A 21,585-nucleotide genomic window follows, 5' to 3' on the forward strand; every position below is an offset into this window, starting at 1 on the left:
TGGTAGTAGTGTGACATTTGGAGGGGTAGGCGTTGGAGGACGAGGAGATAGAGAAGGTGATCAGGTTGTGGTCAGAGAGAGGGAAGGGGGTGTTAGTGAGGTTGTGGGGAGCGCAGCGGTTGGAGAAGACAAGGTCCAGGATATTTCCGTCGGAGTGGGTGGTGGATTGTATGCACTGTGCAAGTGCAAAGGAGGAGGTTAGGTGGAGGAGACGGGCTGTGTCTGGGTTGTCGAGGTTGACAGGGATGTTGAAATCCCCAAGGATGATGGTGGGTAGCTCAGAGGAGAGGAAGAAGGGTAGCCAGGAGGAGAAGTCATCCAGGAAGCGAGGTATGGATCCAGGAGGCCGGTATATCACAGCAATCTTCAGGGGGGTTGGGGAGAATAGTCGGACGCAGTGGGCCTCGAAGGAGGAGAAGGATAGGGAGGGGGGGTTTGGGAGGACTCGGAAGGTGCTCTGCGGTGACAGGAGCAGACCAACCCCACCACCTTTACGACCGTTAGGCCTGGGTGAGTGGGTCCAGGTGAGACCTCCGTAGGAGAGTGCAGCAGGGGAGGTAGAGTCAGTGGGCTGGATCCAGGTTTCCGTGATCGCTAGGAGGTTGAGGGAGCGGGAAACAAAGAGGTCGTGGATGGCGGTAAGCTTGTTGCACACCGAACGGGCGTTCAGGAGTGCACATGAAAATGGGGGGGAGATTTTAGGGAGCAGGGGGACAGATACTAAGTTGTGGGAGTTGCAGTAGGATGTGGAGGTGGGAGGGTGTTGAGCGGGTGAGGGAGGTGGAGGGCCAGGATTCGGGGAGATGTCCCCCACGGTTAGGAGGAGGAGAAGGGTGAGAAAGGTGGCATGGGAGCGGGATGTGCAGGAGCGTGAGAAACTCCTAGTGGAGGTGTTGGGGTCAGTGGGAGAGCGGAGTAATAGGAGGAGGTGGTGGGTGCCATAGAGGGGCGAAGGGAGCAGTGAGGACACAATATACAATTGTTTGGGAGGGGCAGAGGGATATAGTGAATGGATTTTGGGAATGGAGGAGAGGAACATGAGAAGGAGGAGTGGAAGAGGCATTTTGGGGAGGTGAAGAGAGCAATAGTAGTGAGATGATAGCAGTGAGGGGGAGATGTACAGGTTGTGGGGTGGAGCAGAGGGGTAAAGAAATGAGATTTGGGAACAGAGGATAGTAATATGATAAGGAGAAGAGGGGGTGTATTATATAAAGGTACACAGAGTGGGACTCAGGCATGTAAGAGGTTTCCCAGGGTGTTTGCTTGCAGTCTTCCAGCATGCAGTAGAGCTTCTTGCTGTTGTTGTGTCTTCCTGCTGCTTGAGTTCTGCTGCTTTAGTTCAACTGCTGCGTTTAACTGCTTCTTCTATGCACTCGTTCTAAGCCGCACTCAATCTGAAGCAGCACCCCCATCAGAGACTGTGCCCCCCATCAGAGATCTCCCCCATGAGCTGATCTAAATTTATAGGGAGATGCTCAAATGAGCATTCAACTCCACCCCAATTAGAAGCTGATAAGGATCACATGAGTAGTGGGGGATGTTTCTCTCAGGAAACAGACAACAATCGTAAAATGGGTGCAGCTAAAGGTGAGAGCTGGTCAACATATACACAAATATAAATACACCATTTGTTCTGAATATAGCAGGAGTCAATGCGTTTGAGTTAAGAGTGGAGGTAGGAGAAAGGTGCATTTACCCAGGAGGAAGGCAGCAGGAGTCAATTAGACTCTATTCTAAAGAAAAATGTAATTTCATAAGCTTTAAGGGGGTATGGTTGGGGGCAGGGCTGGGGGCGGAGTTGGGGATGGGCCATGGGTGGGGTTGGAGGCGGACCTGGGCAAGGTTGGGTGGGGCAACTGGTGGAGAGTAAGGTTTGTGCCTGGCTAGGAGGTCTAGACTTGAAATTTTAAGCCCTGGAAGGTTCATCCCGAATTTTGTCACCCTAGCAGCTCCACTGACGGACCTGACAAAAGGAAAAGACTCGGTAATGGTGAAATGGTCTACAGAAGCAGAGGAGTCTTTTAAAATCTTGAAGGCCCTTTTGTTCACAGCCAGTGTTATACTCCCCCGATTTCTCTAAAGATTTCTTGGTGCAGACGGATGTGTCTGATGTTGGCATTAGAGCGGTATTGTCGCAGGTACGCAATGGGGAAGAACACCCTGTGGTGTACCTGAGAAAAAATATGCTGTCATAGAAAAGGAATATTTAGCCATAAAGTGGGTGAACTAAGGTATTATCTGTTAAGACGCCAGTTTGAGTTGATAGCTGATCATGCTCCCCTCAAGTGGCTCAAAAAAAGGAAACAAATAGACGGGTGAACCAGTGGTTTCTGGCCCTGCAGGACTATGCCTTCACTGTAAAGCACAGGCCAGGGCTTAAGAAGGGGAATGTTGATGCCCTGTCCTGAGTTAATTCCTGTTGGGTCACAGGTATTTCAGCCCTGGGCTTGAAACAAGGGGGAAGATATGTGGCAGAGCATCCCAAAGGAAAGACTGTTTTTTTTTCTGCCAAACTGTTTTTTTCTCACCATTATTTTCCTGGAACAATTTTTTAACTGCAGGTCTTTTTTTCCTGCCAAATATATTTTTACCTCTGAATGTTTGTTTTTTTCACAGTTTTTTCTCCAGCTTATTTCCTCTGTTTTTCTCACCAACTGCTTTTTTTCCCCACTGACTGCTCTTCCCCACAAACTGTTTTATTCCAGCCAAATGTTTTTACTCCACCTTCTAGTTGTTTTTTTATTTTGTTTTTTTTTACTACCAACTGTTTGGACAACTTATATTCCCCCAGCTTTTTGTTTTTTTTTTTACTGTCAACTGTTTTCTTCATGGACTTTTTCTTTTTCCCTCCATTTTTCAAAATAATATTTCTGCCAACTTTTTTTTTCCCACCAAAGTTACAACTATTTTTTTTACTTACTTTTGTTTTTCTTCCTACCTTTTTTTTTTACTGACAACTGTTTTCTTTTCAGCCAACTGTTTTTTCTCCAGCTTTTTATTTACTATCAACTGTTTTATTTCTCACGACTGTTTCTCTCACCACAGTTTTTTTCTGTCAACTGTTTTTTCTACAGCTGTTCTTGTACCACAATTTTTTTCCCAACTGATTTTCCCAACAGTTGGTTTTCCCCCCAACTGTTTTTTTTAACCATACAGCATTTACCTACAAGTTGCTTGCTTTTTTCCAGATCAACTATTTCTTCCAACTGTTTTTCCCTGACAATTCTTTTTTCACCAACTCTTTTTCCTCCAACTTTTTTCCTATCACTCAACTGCTTTGTTATTTTTCAACTGTCAACTGTTTTTTCCTGATATAGATTCATGTACAGATAAATGCACACAAATGCCCATTCAGCACTAAAATTATATGCCCCTTCTAGACTTGAGCCTTGTCCTCTTAACCTGCAGCCAACTCCTCCTTCTGAAAATCCAGAGGTTAGGAAGCTTTGATACACACTCTTGAAACCACAGGAGTGACCTCTCGAACCCTAAGCATGGAGCTACTGCATCAGGGGAGAGAAGGATCATGTGTGAGCTTTCCAGCTGCTCGATTGCTATTACAAGCAGCTGGAGGGGACGCCCCTCCCCACCCACCACCTTCCACCGCTCTCTTGGGCGTTCCCATCCCACTGGGAGACCCGAGAAACCACCTGATGCATCTGCCGGCTGGGCGGACAGCTGAACAAAGCCGGGATCGGCTTTGATCAGCTCTCTGTTACAGTAAACCAGAAGCGATGACCTGACATCACTTCTGTTTTATTCAGTAAGGAAACAGCGCCATTTAAAAAAATAAAAGCATTCAGAAACACTGATTTAAGTACAGAGGAAGGATTTGGGGTATAGATCCCAGATCTCTCCCTAAAGAGTACCTGTCATGTGCCTATTGCTGTCACAAGGATGTTTACATTCCTTGTGACAGCAATAACAGTGATTAAAAAAAATTAAAAGTGCAAAAAACAAAAAGAAATAAACAGTTAAAAAAAAATATTTAAAGCGCCCCCATGCTTGTACTCAAAGGTATGATGTGAGGTTTGAGCCACGTCCACAAGTCAAGCGTGGCTCATGGGTGGCGTCATCACGCATTCAATGCCTACTGGAGTCAGCATTTCTGTCAGAAGCGATCAGCCTGCTAACTTTTTCTATGGTTGTTTGACATTTTGGATTTTATGTAATTGTGAGGCAGGGGTGACTCTTTATATACTAATAAATGGCTAAAGTCTTTTAATTACGGTACATACTTCAACATGGAAGTATGCTTTTTTTATGATTCCATGATTTTCAAACAGATGCTGGTTCAAGTGCCTTTACCTTTGTTGAAATACTACTGGGGATTAACTACGAGTGCACCTTGACCATTTATAATTTAATGGTCCATTAGATCTGGTAAGTGGCGTCTGTGTGTATTTTACACTTTGATATCCTTTGGTGGAAGACATTGCATTATACGTGGTCGGCCATTTTTACTAAAGGATTCATCACTGTGTTCATCACACATTTTTGCAATCCCCAGGCCCCAGGGATTGATTTTCATTCCACATGCGCTCAAGCATCGTTGTGAAGCTGACTTCTGGTTTCCAACTTCCAATTTCTTCTCCGCCGCCTTGGGGGACACGAGGAGAGGCCCACTCTCCTCCGCCTTGGGGGACATGAGGAGGGGCCTGCTCTCCTCCGCCTTGGGGGACACGATGTGAGGCCCACTCTCCTCCGCCTTGGGGGACACGAGGAGAGGCCTGCTCTCCGCTGCCTTGGGGGACAAGAGGAGAGGCCTGCTCTCCACCGCTTTGGAGTACACAACATGTTTACAGTAACTATTATTCCATGTTTTTTGGCATCAAAATAAGAACGTTTTCTTATGCTCTACTTCTGTAAACTAAACTTACATCTTAGTTATCTTTAGTTACTAAAGTCTCTTTTTAAAGATTTAGGAGATATATAAAATGTTTGCTACAGGTTTAAAGCTGTAAAACTTGATATTATGATTGCACCCTATTGCTATTAAGCTATTGCTGTTATGTTTAAATTGACATAATAAAGCTATGTTATAATTGCAGTTTTTTTATATTTTGGACTCTTTATTCTAAAGAAAAATGTAATTTCCTTAGCTTTAAGGGGACGGGATTGGGGGATGGGATGGGGGTGGGGTTGGAGGTGAAACTGGCCAAGGTTGGGTGGGGCAACTGGTGGAGAGGAAGGTTTGTGCCTGGCTAGTAGGTCTAGACTCATTTTAAGCCCTGATGTAGAGTGTATATGGTTTTATATACTCAATTTATATGTTTATGGAGTTTATACACAGATTATTATAGGTCTTGTTCTAGAGCTGTTGTTTTTTGTTTACTGATTTTCAGCTGTTGTTCAGTAGCTGCTGGAATAGTGTAAATTTCTTTGACGTAGCACAGATATTAGTTACTTATATTAACTAGCCCAATCAGGTTGAAGGGGTGGAGCCACAGCCCAGTGTTTTGCTGCTATGAAGATGCGTAAGAATTAGAAAGGTGAGTGTAAAATTTACAAATTTTTCATGTAGTGCTACAAGCCCTATAACGTTTAAATTTAGGTACATGGGGGTGTCTTTTAGAGCTTTAGCATAGAATAGCACATCTTCTGTATATGATTATTTACAGTTTACTAAATGCTTGCACACTTCTGTGTAAAAAAATTACTTTTCTATAGTAAAGGAATGTCCCCCATATTAGGCTCTGAGTATACAATATTAATAGTAGATAGAGATCAGCAATCAGATATGTGACTGGCTTGATTACATCTGAAAACAAGCACATGCGTTTATCTAAATCTCTAGATATGAGGGTAAGGAGGGGATTTCCTAGCTAATAGAATAAGAAGCTTAATGAATGAGAAAACTAGGTCAAGCTGTCTACAGGCTCTTCATCAAGGCCAGTCACTGCATAACGATTCATAAAAGATAGAAGGAGAGCAGGTGCAGAATCATAGGAATGAATTACACAAGTAGCTACTTTCACTGCTAATATGTAAAATCCAATTCTATAACACGGTACTCATCTAAGAAAATAATGAATCCAACAATGCCTGAAATATTTAACTGAGTTCTATGTTCCTGAAGTGTATATAGTTGACCTATATTATTTCTGGTTGTGGTAATACCCTGATGTATAATTCAATAATACTATAATGTCAAAGTATTTTATAGGGTGGAAAGAAATGTTTTATAATAATTCTGGGCACTAATACACCTAGGACTTATGCTCCATAAATCCTAGTTGTCAACAGCATGGTCAGTAGCATGTAACCCATCAAGGTCACTTATAGACCTCTTACGTATAGACCCAACACATAAAAAGCTATGACTTAATCCAGCCATACACGGATCGCTGAACTGGCTGAATTTCAATCCATGCATGGGCACCCTGGTTGTACACAAGTCGATCTATCAATCAGCTTGTGCACAATCAGCTGCCAGCTATAGCCAGCAACACTAATCACTGTGTTCTGCTGGTAGGTAAGGCTCCCCACTGGCAGAACACAATAATGCTGTGGGAGGGATTCCCCCATCAATACTGAGTCGAGGGGGGAATTGAGTAAAATGTAGCCATCCTCTAACAGGAAGCTGGATCACAGCAGCAACAAAAGGAATTTAGAAATCTGGAGGATTCTGAGAGCAATAGAAGGTATTTTTTTTGAGTTACAAATACATGATTGAATAGAATAATATTTATTTAAACCAGAGTTTAGTGTTACTTTAATGCCTATTAGTACTGACAAGACTAAAACTTGAACTTTAAGTGTGCTGGAACTTGGTCCTTTGTCAAGTACAATGGCAGTACTTGTACAGTTTCTGGTAACAGAGGGACCCAAGATTCCTTCTTCAAAATAAACAAATTTTGTGACCACATTCTATGGTACTGTAGCCAGGTGCTTGGCTGGAGAGACAGAGAGCGATTTAGAACACTGTGATGAAGTACTCTCTGTGCTTCAATGGACTTCAGTGAATGGGTTAACACCATGGGTTGCTGATAAACAGAAGGAGCTCATGAGACTTAATAGTTGGTAGCAGTGAATCATGGGAGATGAAGTTTGGGAAAGTAAGTTTACTATGGCAATCTATGGACTGCAGGACTACATTTCCTAATGCAAGTTGGCTATAAAGGGAGAGAGAGAGTTGTAATTTCTCAGGCTGAATACCGACCTGCTACCATAAACCTGCAACATGCCTGCGGCCATGTGCTGAGGACTGGAGTCATTCCAGACAGATCCAGAAGTGAGCTAACATCTGAACAGTGGGACCTTTGTTGCTGTGTCACTGGGACTGGAAGGAGAACCTGTTTCTGCTAGTAGAGATTGAACACATAGGGACTGGCCATCTAACTAATAAAATTTTTTACTGCATGCAGACTTTACTGGGAGTGTACTCATATGTACCGCTGTGAAGAATGAGCCTCAAAAAGAGCCGCCTGAAGAGCTAGGGCTAAAGACTGCTCACTCAAATAGCACTTCACAAGAACTTTGCCAACTGTCCATCGTACAAGGTACCTATTCAGGGAGTTTTAAATTTAATTGCTGTCATTCTTATGTAGTGCACTCTAAAGTGGATATAACCTACTGTTTACAGTTATCGCATCACCAAGTGTTACTACTGTTTTCTAATGCCATTTCCAATCTTTTACTTATTTATGTGCATACTGCTATTTACTGCAACACTCAACAATATATTTGGGTTAATTTACCACTAACCATTCTGATGTTTGCTTTTAGATACTGAATTGTATTAACTGAATGGTAGAAAACTTTCTTGCTTGTGACAAAAAGGAGACTACTTCTGAAGAACATCCCCAATCTGACAATCTCCTTGTCATCAGATGTAACACCTTGGGAGCTGGATGGAGAAGACACCTCTAGGATAGCAACTCTGAGATTGTCAGGGAAATTGATGCTTCCATACTCAAATACAGTAGTATCAGAAACCATGGTCTCCTCAGCCAGGATAATATCACTGGGTGGTTCTTTTTTTTTTTTCCAAAAAAGATTTTTAATTGGGTGGGTCTTGAGCTTGGCTAAAAATATGCAGATCAGGGGTGTAGGAGTGTAAATGCTAAATTGATCTGTGGCATTTCCCACTGCACACTCAATCATTTGGCAAACTCTTATAAGGGTACAACTTCTTGTCCCCCCCCCTTTGCATTTATGTTACTGCTACCCTCTTGTCTTGACATTGAAGGACTCTATAGGTACTTTTTAACAGGGGGGCAAAGCCAACAGTGCCTTGAATGCCACTCTAAGCTCAAGAACATTCAATCCAATTTCTCGAGGGCCAAATGCCAACTGACTCTGCGCCACCTGGTCCTGGAAGTAGGCTCCCCATCCTTTCATGCTGGCCTCTATCATGACTGTGTTCCAGTTTGATATTATAATTGGACAATGATTCATAGGACATACCAAGCAGTTCCACCACCAAAGTGATATTCTATTCTACTGATTGAGAAATGAGATCTGAAACATTCCAATAAACCTACAGGATCATAGGAATAGTTGATAAAATTTCCAGAATGCTGAGACACTGTATGACACACTGTATGACACACTGTATGACACACTGTATGACTGGGAGACAAACTGTACCCACAGCTTCCCTAACTTCTGACATGGAAACTCCACTGAACATTTTTTGGTGTCTATCAGTGTTCCATGAAATACCATCCTTTGTGCTGGCTGGAGGACACCTTTTTCTAATTGAATAGCAAACCATACATTTGAAGGGACTCTAATAGAACTTCTTTATGCAGTAGACTTCCAGGCAGCTGGCTAAGAGAAGAATGTTGTTGTTGATCTCTCAAGATCACTTTGAGTGGCTACAGGAACTTTGGAAAGGCCCTTGAAGAAGTTGACAGGCCATCAAGACCATTACCAAGTATCCAGTTGCCAATGGTTACAAATTAAACCGCTTGCATTGTCTCCATTTTGAAAGATTCCACATCTATGTGCCTTTTCAACTTCAAGTCTAGTAGTGAACACAGATTTCCAGACTTTTTCTATACTACAAACAATGTTGAATAGAATCATTTGCTCTTTTGGGGCACTGGTACTGGCATGGTCACCTCCTTTTGTAATAGCTCAGCCACATATTGTTGAAGGATTAAGCTTTTCTTTGAAGAAGAGGACATTTTTGTTTCTTACAAATGACTGAATGGAGGTTTCTTTTGAACCTCTATCCAGATCTTGAACATTCAATAATATAGCTTCAACTGGCACAATCTATGCACTGACACCTAACTGAAGACCATGTCTGATGCCTTTGCTTCCTATCCACTAGGATTAAACCTGAATGACCATCAGTCACCTTCCCAGTTGCAGAATCAAGCTTATTTTCCAAAATTTTTGAAAAATCATATGAAATCTTACATTACTTTGATTTAGAGGCTGGATCCACTAATCAGCGATTACACTACAGTTCTTTTCTGGATGCTTTTGGAGACAGTATAGCATTTTTTGAGCACCTGATGATATCCACCAATGCTTCAGCTACAAAGTTGCCTGCTAGCTTTAACTCTTGAAGAGCTGTTACTATCTTCTCTCAGTCTACATCTTTCAAAAGTGCTTTTCAGCATTAGTTCAGCTGGTGATTGCTCTTTCAACTGCCAACAGAGTTACTGTGGGCTTGCAAGGAACCCCTGCTTCTATATAAGCTCATTTAGGTCTAGGTCCGTTTTGCGAACTAGAGCCTTCTTAAATGCCACCTCATCCTCCCTAGGCAAAGTAACATTCCTAGCCGGTCTTTTGAGTGAAGCATCTACTGGTGGAGGTGATAGGAACAAAATAACTTTTCATTCTTCTTTTAAAGCATATATTTCATTTAGCCTTATATTAATACAAGGATTCTTATTCAGCTTTTGCCATTAGTCTTGAATCAACTTCTACATTCCCCCAAGGAAGGGAAAAGATTTTTGCTCCTTCTTAAGGTTACTGTAGCTGCTGACTTTTAAAAAATGGACACTTACTGGCCCATGGAGTCTAGCGTTGTCTTCTCCAGAGACAGTTCTTCTAGGGCTGTGACTTCCTGTGATATTTCACAGAGAGCCTCCCCCAACTGCACGTTTGAGATTGTGCAGAAAAACTGGTCCTGCAGGCAGGGGAGGAGTTGTGGCTCAAGGTGACATCATTCTCTGCTGGGCAAGTATAATTAGGAAGTGGGAGCAGGTACATATCAGAAAAATGTATGTGCTCCCTTAAGAGAAAAACCTTCAAATTTGTTAGTGTCGGGGGGCAGTGGGGGTGACTGGTACTTTCATCTTTGAGTGAAGGCCTGCTTTAGGTGATTCTATGAGAACAACTGTACCACGATGAAAACCTGGAGCAACTCTGGAGAATTCGTGGTGAGAAGAGGATCTGTGTGGATTTCACAAATTTCCTGGGGAGAAAAGGCTTCTCTTGATTCTTGGAGGACTGTAAACACATTACAACTGCTATGAACTATATGATCTCTTGTTTTATTTATTATATTATTGCTTATCTTAATCCTTAGCTATCCAGCAGCTGGTGGTCAGGTCTCTTTCCTGCTGCACTGCCAAAATTAATCCTACAAGCACATATAATCTCAAAAAGAAAAATGGAATATCACTTTTTTTCACCTGGTGATTCTGCCAGTAACACACCTCCTGTCCCAGGGTGACAACGCTCATTGTTGTCATGCATTTATAGCTCAGCAGTGCTGCCACGCTAGGTCTGGTATGGATTTTAAGTGGAATCCCACAACAAAATAAAAAAAATGATATGGGGTTTCCCCAAAGTCCATACCATACCTTTATCAGAACATTCAGCCTGGCAGGGCAGTAAAGAGGGACAAGTGAGCTTCCCCTTCCCTCCTGAACCATATCCAGGCCACATGCTCTCAATATGGAGGGTGCTCTGGGGGATGGGACCCCCCTAAAACACCTTGTCCCCATGTTGATGGGGACAAGAGCTTCCTTCCCACAGCCCTGGGCGGTAATTGTGCACATCTGTGGGTGGGGGACTTATTTGAACCTGGAAGACCCCTTTAACAAGGGGGCCCCCAGGTCCCCCCATGGGACTGAGTAAGAGGAACATAGTACTCCCTACTCATTCACAAAAAATAAGGCAAATATTAAAATAAACACAGAGACAGTTTTTTACAAGTCCTTTATTAAACCCTTCAAAATAAATGTCCTTTGAATTAGATCCAATGTCAATCATGATGAACACCAAGTTGCACGAAAAAACGAAAAAAATTTACCACCCGCCAAACATGACCTGTCCCATGTCCCGTCACTCTCCGAATGACAGGTAAACATAGGGGTGGAGATCACCTGGTGACTTCACTGTTGACCTTGCCCCCATGAATAACTGATTGGGCGAGTGTCTGGGTATGTCCCTCACCGAATGACAGGTAAACATAGGGGCAGAATCAACAAAGAGCCTGGTATGGACTGGGGGGGTGCCTTACGGTGTTATTTTGCAAAAAAATGTTTAAACCCTTTGCTTACATTCTGCTGACAGCGGGGAATCCCGCTGACAGCACAACAGTCATGGTTGTTAAAGACACAGCGACGGTCAACTCCTTAATAACCAGGCTATTCAGAATTAAATTAACTGAATACCAAATATACAAAATGAATTCCAAAAACAAATAGGGTCCATTAACAAATGCATCCAAAAACAATTCTTCAATTAACAAATGAATAAAACGAAGCAAAATTTTCCAGCATGCACGTCTAGTTCAGTCTCAATGGAGTTGATCCTGGAAAAGATGTTGTCTGGTTTTCTCCACCCACTCACTGTCCTGATTATAATATAATGGTCTCAGGCACAAAGAAAAGCCAGATGAGTCTGGAGAGCTTGGTGGGGGATGTGGATCGCCTGCCCAAACACTGACACTGACACACTGAAATTATTTGGTGGCTATGCTGTCTTTGGAGATACAAGTTGAATTGTGCATGTTTTTCAGATGAAAAGGCTCTCCATAATGTTATAAAGCTTGAGTTTGGTAGTAATTAAGCCTACAGTTGCAAGAAAAAGTATGTGAACCCCTTGGGATTATGTGGAGTTTTGCATGAATTGGGCATAAAATGTGCTCTGAACATCATCTAAGTCACAACAATAGAAGAACACAGTCTGCTGAACATAATACTACACAAACATTAGATGTTGCCATGGTTTAATTGCACATAACATGTAAACATTCACAGTGCAGGGAGGAAAAAGTATGTGAACCTTTGGACTTAATAACTGGTTGACCCTCCTTTGGCAGCAATAACCTCAACCAAACGTTTCCTGTAGTTGCAGATCAGACCTGCACAACGATCTGGAGTAATTTTGGACCACTCCTCTTCACAAAACTGTTTCAGTGTAGCAATATTCTTGGGATGTCTGGTGTGAATCGCTCTCTTAAGGTCATGCCACAGCATTTCAATCGGGTTGAGGTCAGGACTCTGACTGGGCAACTCCAGAAGGCGTATTCTGTGCTGTTGCAGCCATTGTTTTGTTGAATTACTTGTATGCTTTGGGTCATTGTCCTGTTGCATCATCCATCCTCTGCGGAGCTTCAGTTGGTGGACAGATGGTCGTACGTTTTCCTGAAAAATGTCTTGATAAACTCTGGAATTCATTTTCCCATCAATGACAACAATCTGTCCAGGCCCTGAGGCAGCAAAGCAGCCCCAAACCATGATGCTCCCTCCGCCATGTTTCACAGTGGGGATGAGGTTTTGATGTTGGTGTGCTGGGCCTTTTTTTCTCCACACATAGTGTTGTGTGTTCTTCCCAAACAACTCAATCTTGGTTTCATCTGTCCACAGTATATTTTGCCAGTAGTGCTGTGGAACATCCAGGTGCTCTTTTGCAAACTTCAAACGTGCTGCAATATTCTTTTTGGACAGCAATGGCTTCCTCCGTGGTGTCCTCCCATGTACTCCATTCTTGTTTAATGTTTTCCTTATTGTAGATGTGTTAACAAAAATGTTAGCATGTGCCAGAGATTTCTGTAGGTCTTTAGCTGACACTCTGGGATTCTTCTTTACCTCATGCAGCATTCTGCGCTGTGCTCTTGCAGTCATTTTTACAGGACGACTACACCTAGGGAGAGTAGCAACAGTGCTAAACTTTCTCCATTTGTAGACAGTCTGTCTTACCGTGGACACATGAACATTAAGGCTTTTGGAGATACTTTTGTAACCCTTTCCAGCTTCATGCAAGTCAACAATTCTTTTTCGTAGGTCTTCTGAGAGCTCTTTCTGCGAGGCATGGTTCACATCAGACAGTGCTTCTTGAAACCAGTAAACCCAAAACAGGTGTGTGTTTTTTAAGGGCAGGACAGCTGTCAGCAACACATCCAATATCACCACACTGATTGGAGTCAAGGTTGGCTCACTCCTGGCTCCAATTAGCTCTGGGGGAAGTCATTAAGCTAGGGACTCACATACTTTTTCCTCCCTGCACTGTGAATGTTTACATGTTATGTGCAATTAAACCATGGCAACATGTAATGTTTGTGTAGTATTATGTTCAGCAGACTGTGTTCTTCTATTGTTGTGACTTAGACGACGTTCAGAGCACATTTTATGCCCAATTCATGCAAAACTCCACGTAATCCCAAGGGGTTCACATACTTTTTCTTGCAACTGTAAGTTCACACTAAAACATGGTACGGGAAACCCACGATCATTGCACATTTCCCACACCACGTTCAAAAAGGCACAGCAGTTGCAATCTGTAATGCGTGTCAATGTTAAGTTAATGACACCTCAAACACAGGTCACAAATGCAGTGTGTTTGCCTGTACCAGATTGTATGATATAAATACACAGTGCGATCTGGTTGCAGTGCATTTCCAAAAGAAATGCACAACTTTTGGTTGGGTGCAGCGTGATTTGGGTACATTCAAAATTACCATCTGGGGTGATCAAAGGGTTAACAGTGTGCTGTGTGCTGTTTTACTAGTGTGTAAGCTCATTGCTTTGTATTGCTCTGCTATGCGGAGCAATACAAAGCAGTGTGCAGGAGCTGACAGGGGAGAGATCTGTATTGTTTACATACAGACCTCTCCTCCGTCAGTGATACTTGGCGATTGCCGGATGCCGGCGGGGAATAACCATCAGGGACTCGGTGATTGGCAGTTGTAGCTGCCAATGCCGGCACGGGTAAAGCGGCACGTGCACGCCCCCTACCCAGAAATGCAAAATCACGTATTTGTACGTGATTTTGTGCAGCTCTGCCACCCTGTAGCAGTATTTCTGCTATAGGATGACGGGCAAGTGGTTAAGAGGCTCAAACTGCACCGCACTGCATTGCATGTTATTGGAATAGGAATGCACTGCACGTTCCTCTAAGATTCATAATATGAACCGGGGCTAAAAGTTCTGACAGTTCTTGGTTTTACATACATACTGTATATTCCATACCAGGGGTGGACTGACCATTTGGAAACTTGGGCACTGCCCAAGGGCCTGGGGTCAGTAGGGGGCCCCATGAGATGCCCCTGGTACCTTTTTCATAGGCTTTTTTGAGTTTTGGCAAGGACATAGGGGCCCCATGATCCCCTATTGCCCGGGGGCCCCATGAGTTGTCAGTCCGCCCCTGTTCCAGACTATGACATTTTACCAGGTAAAATTTTAATGTGCTTTGTATTTTCCATTATGTGTTTTAAAAAAAAAATTAAATCTAATTGAGTTTTTGCAATTTAGTTTACAAAGACAGATTGCTTACAGTATGTGATCATTTCAATTGGTGTGCCACCTGTAGTACACTGAACGGTGTTTAATTATTCCTCACATTGCTGGAGTGACGCATAGTAACACAACGATTGCTCTTTATGCATATATGACTGAACTGAGTTTTCACAGAACATTTTGTCATTCGTGTCGTTTACATCTGCTACAACATCTAGTTGTGGGAAGTGGGTACCTTGCCTATTTCTCATACTTGAGCCAAGTAAGAATCTTAATTCTGCATGAGTCGCTGCATGCATTCATGCAATATTTGTAGTTTTGATTAGAGCAACGTCAGCACCTTCAGTTAATGATTGCTCATTTTCTCTCTCTATAGTAAATGTTTTTTTCCTAAATACTACTATATAATGAATAATTTAGTCAACATCTGTGGCTCTGGCTGATGGTTCCAGGTTTGTCACAAATTGCTCAGTTGCTTCACTTACGCTTCAGATTCTGCTGTACATTTTGTATCTTGCAAAATTATGTTTGCTGAATAATTTTATCTTTCCTAATGAACATCAAGCTGCATGCTTTCCTCTGCACAAAAGCTTCCATGTGAGTTGTTAATGTTCCTACTTTTTTCTCCAGAGTGAAACAGAAAATAAAAGTTGTTTTAACTATCTTTCTTTAACCACTAGCCTACAGGGCACTTATACCCCCTTCCTGCCCAGGCCAATTTTCAGCTTTCAGCGCTGTCACACTTTGAATCACAATTGTGTGGTCATGCAACACTGTACCCATATGAAATTTTTATCATTTGAGACAGAGCTTTTTTTGGTGGTATTTAATCACCACTGGGTTTTTTATTTTTTTGCTAAACAAACCAAAAACCACTGAAAATTTTGAAAAAAAAATGTTTTTCTTAGTTTTTGTTATAAAATTTTGTAAATAAGTGATTTTTCTCCTTCACTGATGTGCGCTAATGAGGCTGCAGTGATGGGCACTGATAGGCTGCACTGATGGGCACTGATGAGGAGGCACTGGTAGGTGCCACTGATGGGCATTGGCAGGCATCACTGATGGGCACTGAAAGGCAGCACTCACATATGGCACTGATAGGTGGCACTGCTAGGTGGCACTGACTGGCACTGTTAGGCGGCACTGATAGGCAGCACTGGCGGACACTGATAGGCGGCACTGACTGGCATTGAAAGGCGGCACTGATAAGCGGCACTGATTGGCAGCACTGATAGGTGGCACTGACTGGCATTATTAGATTGCACTGACTGGCACTGATAGGTGACACTGAAAGGCAGCTCAGATGGGCACTGATATGTGGCATTGATGTGCACTGGTAGGCACTGATATGTAGCATTGATGAGGCACTGATGGGCACTGGCAGGTGGCATTGATGGGCACTGACAGCTGGCACTGATGGACACTGACAGGTGGCACTGCTGGGGCTACACTGATCATCAGGGCACACTGATCATCACTGCCTTGATGATCAGTGCACATGTCCCCTCTGAGGAATGCTGATTACCGGCTCTCTTCTCTTCTCGAGCTGTCAGCATGACAGCTCGTGAGGAGAGAAATGCCGATAACCGGCATTTCTCTATTTGGACACAGCTGATCACATGATCGATTGGATGTGATTGGACACAGCTGATCACATGATCGAGCCGTCATCTTCGGCTCTTTCCGTTGATCTGTGATCCACTGTGTCCAAAGAAACACAGCACACCACCGATTGCCGTGCTGTGCCCCCCAGAGCCAAGCATGCGCTGTTAAAATGGGAGGACATCATATGACGTCCTCCCAGAATGAGAGAACCACCTTGTGCCCGTCATTACCTTATATGACGGGCGGTTAAAGCACATCTAAACCCAAAAAACAAAAACAAAAAAAATAAATGGAAGCTTACCAGTCCTTGGATGTGGAGGCTGTATTAGTTTTTAATTTTCAAGCTAATATAATTTTTTGCATGTACATTCAATACCCATTGATCTTGCCATAAATGCAGTGCCCTTGTCACTCTCTGTGTGTGTAAAAGAAAGCACAAGAAACCTTATCCTTATTGTGTAAACCAGCCTTTCTCAAATGGTATTGCAGCATCCAGGCAGGGCTTCTGTTAGAAAACACGGGGCCCAATATAGCCAACCTGACAGGGCCCCCTTAAAAAAAAAACACAGTTTACTATGCTTCATTTATGAATGAACACAGTGAGTGATCGGTGCTGATCACTCAAATATCTTAATTCAGTAAAGGAAGGGGTTGGTTAGTGTAAAATATTTATCAGACCCTTCCCCCACTCTCCATCCTGAGGGATCCTAGTGTGTGCTTGCAGCTGCTGGAGGGAAGGAGAAAATGAAAGCCAGCATTGTGGGGGCCCAGTTAGCTGGGTGAATCAGATGTGTACAGGAAGGGTGATTGGCATGGAGGGTGGGGGCAATTACTGGAACCGATCCCCTGTATGACTCTCTCTGCAGCAGCTGAAAACCAGCAGGAGAGAGAGGAGAAGAAGCCAGCTTTCAGATGCTGCAGAGAGACATACAGGGCATCGGTTCCAGTAATTGCTCCCACCCACCATGCCGATCACCCTTCCTGTACACATCTGATTCACCCAGCTGCCTGGGCCCCCACAATGTTGGCTTCCATTTTTTCCTTCCCTCCAGCAACTGCAAGCACACACCCCACCGTGCCTATCACCCTCTCTTCCCACATTCAATTCACCCAACTGCCTGGGCCCCCCTGTTGGCCTGGGCCCCGTACAAGAGGACTAGTGGTACCCCCTTATCCACAGTTTTTCATAGGTGCCGCCAACAGTGAATTCCAATTTGAAAAAAGTAAACAAACTGGGTCAGGAGTAACTGTTTCCACAGTATCATTGCCTGGTTTTTATGGTGCGCAGTGTCTATCTCTGTCCTAGCAACCAATAACGCCATCATTTATTAGGACACAGGTGGCTGCAGAACCCTGGTTGAGAAAGGCTGAGGTGCAAGATTAATAAGAATTAACAGGTATGCTGGAGCTTGTTTTGGAAACCCTGTTCTTTTGCAACCTCACATAATGTATCTAATCTAATTAGATCTAGAGATGCTAGCAAAGACATATAATGTAGATAAAGAGGGGAATTTGGCACAGGATGCTGTGTGGTCAAAGAGAGATGGGATGGGATTGAGGATGTCAGGTGCAAGTTGTTCTGAGATAAAATTAGGAAGACATGGGTAGTCCTTAAGGTCCTGTGACAGAATGATACAGTGCAAGGAATTTGAAAGAGTTACAATTTCTAGTGATTTGATGTAAATGAGAACTCTGATGAGACACTGTAAACTGTGATTGGGTGGAGCTGTTGTATTGTATTTTTTACTTTCCTGTGGTGGATCACATAGTTTAAGCAGGATAGATGTGTCTAGGATAGATGGTTTTAAGGTTAATTATTAAAACTCTGATCCAATTATGCTAATTTTAGTTTTTGTGACAGTATTCATATAAGAATTGGAACCAATGGGGCAGTCATTAATTTGTTCTCCGTAAAAGAACAGCTCCACTCTGGCGTACCTAGGACAGTACAAACCTTAAATACAGCTCTGACATTTGGACATACAGTCATAACATAGCTGTCCCAACGGTATAAAATGTTTTGAACGGTCAAGCTTGCAGGGTACTTATACTGTCATAAAAAGTTTATCTCAGTGCAACTTGAATAGGAGAGAAAGAAAGGTGTACAAGCAGACACTGCAAGCATTGATTATCTTTGGGTAAAAAAACACGGATCAGGACTTTTTTTTTTAAATTTAGCATGTCAGTTTCACTAAACAGGGGTGCTGTGAGATTTGCATACTTTTAAAGGTGCTGTGACTGAAAAAAAGGTTGCGAAACACTGGTGCAATTTACTAGTCCCATCAATCCACTATTTAGTGAAGATGTACAAAGGCAGATATATTTTAGTCCAGCTTGTGTGACAATCATGGCAACCCCAATAGATGGAGTGGAGAGAAAAGCGTAGACACTGTAGATTAACAGGAACTGTGTTATTTTCAGGATTACCAGGTAAAAATAAAGGACAAAAACCATGAAAAAAAAAAGAAATGTGATTCAGCTACTGCATGAATAATGACTGGTAAGCTGCAATATATTACTGCTGCACCCCTATAGTTAGCTAGGTGGAGATAGCTAGTTTTTTTAGTTAGAGGCTGCATAGTAGCCTGGTATGAGTCAGCCTTGGATGAGTCAGCTAGGTAACTTTAGGTCAGGGCTGAAGGCTTTGCAGGTCAGTTCCCAATACCTCCCCCTGCTCAAGAAATTTGAGAAGTTTCTAGAAGGTAGTGGGTGGGGATGAGAAGGGGCTGATCTACATACTTAAGGGATCTTGACCAATCCCCAACCAGGAGGCTTGGCATGGGGTCAGGACAGCCCTTAAGTATGAGAGAGTCTGATCAGGAAGTGGTCAGTGTTGGATGGAAGATGGAATGAGAAGGCTAAAGTGTGGAGCCTAGGAGGGGGCCCAGGAGAGGGGTCTACCTGCAGGCAGGAGCTGGGAAGAAGGATCTCTAAGCCTTAACCGCCCCCTGAGAGAGGACAGCCTGGGAAGCAGGGAAGGAGCCAGCCCAGCATAAGGCCTGAAGGCAGCCACCAATCCACAAGCTTACAGGAGAGGACAGAGTCAGTAATCCTGCACCCCCTAGGCCATGTAAGGAGAGAGGTCAGTCAAGTTGCCAACCCAGCTAGCTCCTCATCTGGGGCTGCTTTTTAAATGGAAGCTTCTGGGTCCCCTTGCTCAGGGATTCCCCCAGGCAGCTGGGTGAAGATGAAGATTCATCTGGGGTCTGAGGTGGTACACCGGAAGGACTGGAGAGCTCTTCAGAGGATAGACTTTCATTCTCTTTATCCACATTAGTACATACAGTAGTTGCTAAGGAGTTTGTCCTCAAGCTTCTATAGTGCCTTGGACATCCCATACACCCCTCAACCCCATCCAAGTTCAATATTCCTTAAAACTACAAAAACAAGCTCAAGGACTATTTACTGTCTCCAGTGTGCAAGTGTGGAAGAAAATGTGTGTTGCCTGACTGTGCAGGACTATAGGGAGACCAAAAAAAAAACCAAGTCACTGACTCCTATGGGGGTAGTGCTTCTTTACATATTTGTTTTTGTGTTTAGACACTATATAAAAGCACTCTGGAAACTAAAAGTTTGTCATTGTCTCAGTTCATACTAGGTGGTTGAATACTAGCATACTCCAGCAATAAAGGCAATGGGTGTTATCCTGTGTTTTCTTTTTTTTTTTTTTTTTTTTTTTAACTTTATTTTGATCTTCAGAGAGACAGGAAATAAGACAATGTAAAGAGTGTCAAAACAATAGTAAAAAAAAATACAGTATTTCCCTTGACCTACTACTCGGATGAAAGGGTTACTCCAGTCTTAAAAAGTAAACTAATATTGAAGGCTCTTTCTGAGAGTGTGGCCTGTTAATAGGGTATGTAGAAGAAAGGAGGAACTATCACCTTGAAGGAGAAGGACTAGGGGTATAGGGGAGGGGAAAGTAGGGAATAGGATACTGTCTAAGAGAAAAGTAATAACATTACAAAATATTCCCTGGTTGATCAAACACCTGGTATTGTATTATTTTATTTACCTGTATAAGCAAACTGTCATAATCATTACATTAATTGTTTGTATGAGTCAGAGAACAGGGAGTCCAACCACAAGGCTCAGATTTTCTAGAACTTGTTGTGATTGTTCACGCGTTGATAACCCCACTCCTCAGCTTCCATAATCTTCTGTACCTTCAGAAACCATTGTTTCACTGATGGCACTTCCTGAGATGTCCAGTAAAGTGCAATAAGACATCTTCCAGCATTAAGGAGGAGAGGTAGCAATGAGTGTTTGTAAGACCCCATAGACTTTTGTGTGTCATGGAATAGCATGGGTAATGGATCACCTGCTATCTGAAATTGGGTCACCAACTAGTTTACGGACTCAAAAGGGCCAAAGGATGGGGGCACTCTCACCAAAGATGTAAAATGGTGCCCTTCTGTCTACAGCCTCTCCAACATAGGTTGGAAATAGATATGCGAGACAGTCTGTCTGGGACTCAATACCACCTTGATAGGAAGTTGAAGCAGGATTCTTGAATTATAGAGTTGACAGAAGAGGTATGGGCCAGTACAGTACTTTTCTCTATACTGCTATCAGCTAGGTCTTGCCCTAATTCCTTCTCTTATTCTCTGTTATAGTAAGGAGTCATAGCAGAGAGCTTATATAATCTAGAAAATAAGTGAGCAGAGTACGCGTTGGCAGTGACGCACTTCCGTTCGGACGCCTTTTTTATTTACATTGGACACCCATGCAAGTACATCTGATCTGAGGTTTGATTTACATGTGATGTACAAGATGATTTTAAATGTGAGCATATTCGATATGTGATACTTTGTTTGGTGAATAAATAGTTTTACACTATGCAAGCATTCACTTATATTTTCTGAGGGATTAAGTAGCTGCAGCCACCTTATGTGCCTGAAGAGGAGATCTGCTGCCCTGTGAGCCTGTGCTTGAATCTGTACATGAGGGGAGGTCAGTGTGGAGAGCTGTGGAGGATTACCTACTATTAAGGGTCCATGTGTTAGTGATCCTGAAGGCTTTTTGACCCTGTGCGGGTCGCAAGAGGGAGGTGAGCGGGCAATTCAGCCATTTTTGGATATCTCTGCACATTTATCAGCACATTTTTTTTTCCCAAGAATTGCTGTGGACTTTATATATGTTTTTTTGTACATTATCAGGTGTTTTTCACCTCATGGGACTTTATATATATTTATTCATTTATTCATGTTTGTTTGCATGATCAGTTTTTAGTTAATGCGTTTATTGGCATGCACGTTTGTTTTGTGTTATATGGTGGGAACTGAATTTTAGTTCCGGTGGGAGGTTTTTTAGCACATTGAGCCCTGTT

The sequence above is a fragment of the Staurois parvus genome, unplaced genomic scaffold (genome assembly GCF_062004578.1).
Source record: "Staurois parvus isolate SC_StPar_1 unplaced genomic scaffold, SC_StPar_1.0 ptg000011l, whole genome shotgun sequence".
NCBI classification, from domain to species: Eukaryota; Metazoa; Chordata; class Amphibia; order Anura; family Ranidae; genus Staurois; species Staurois parvus.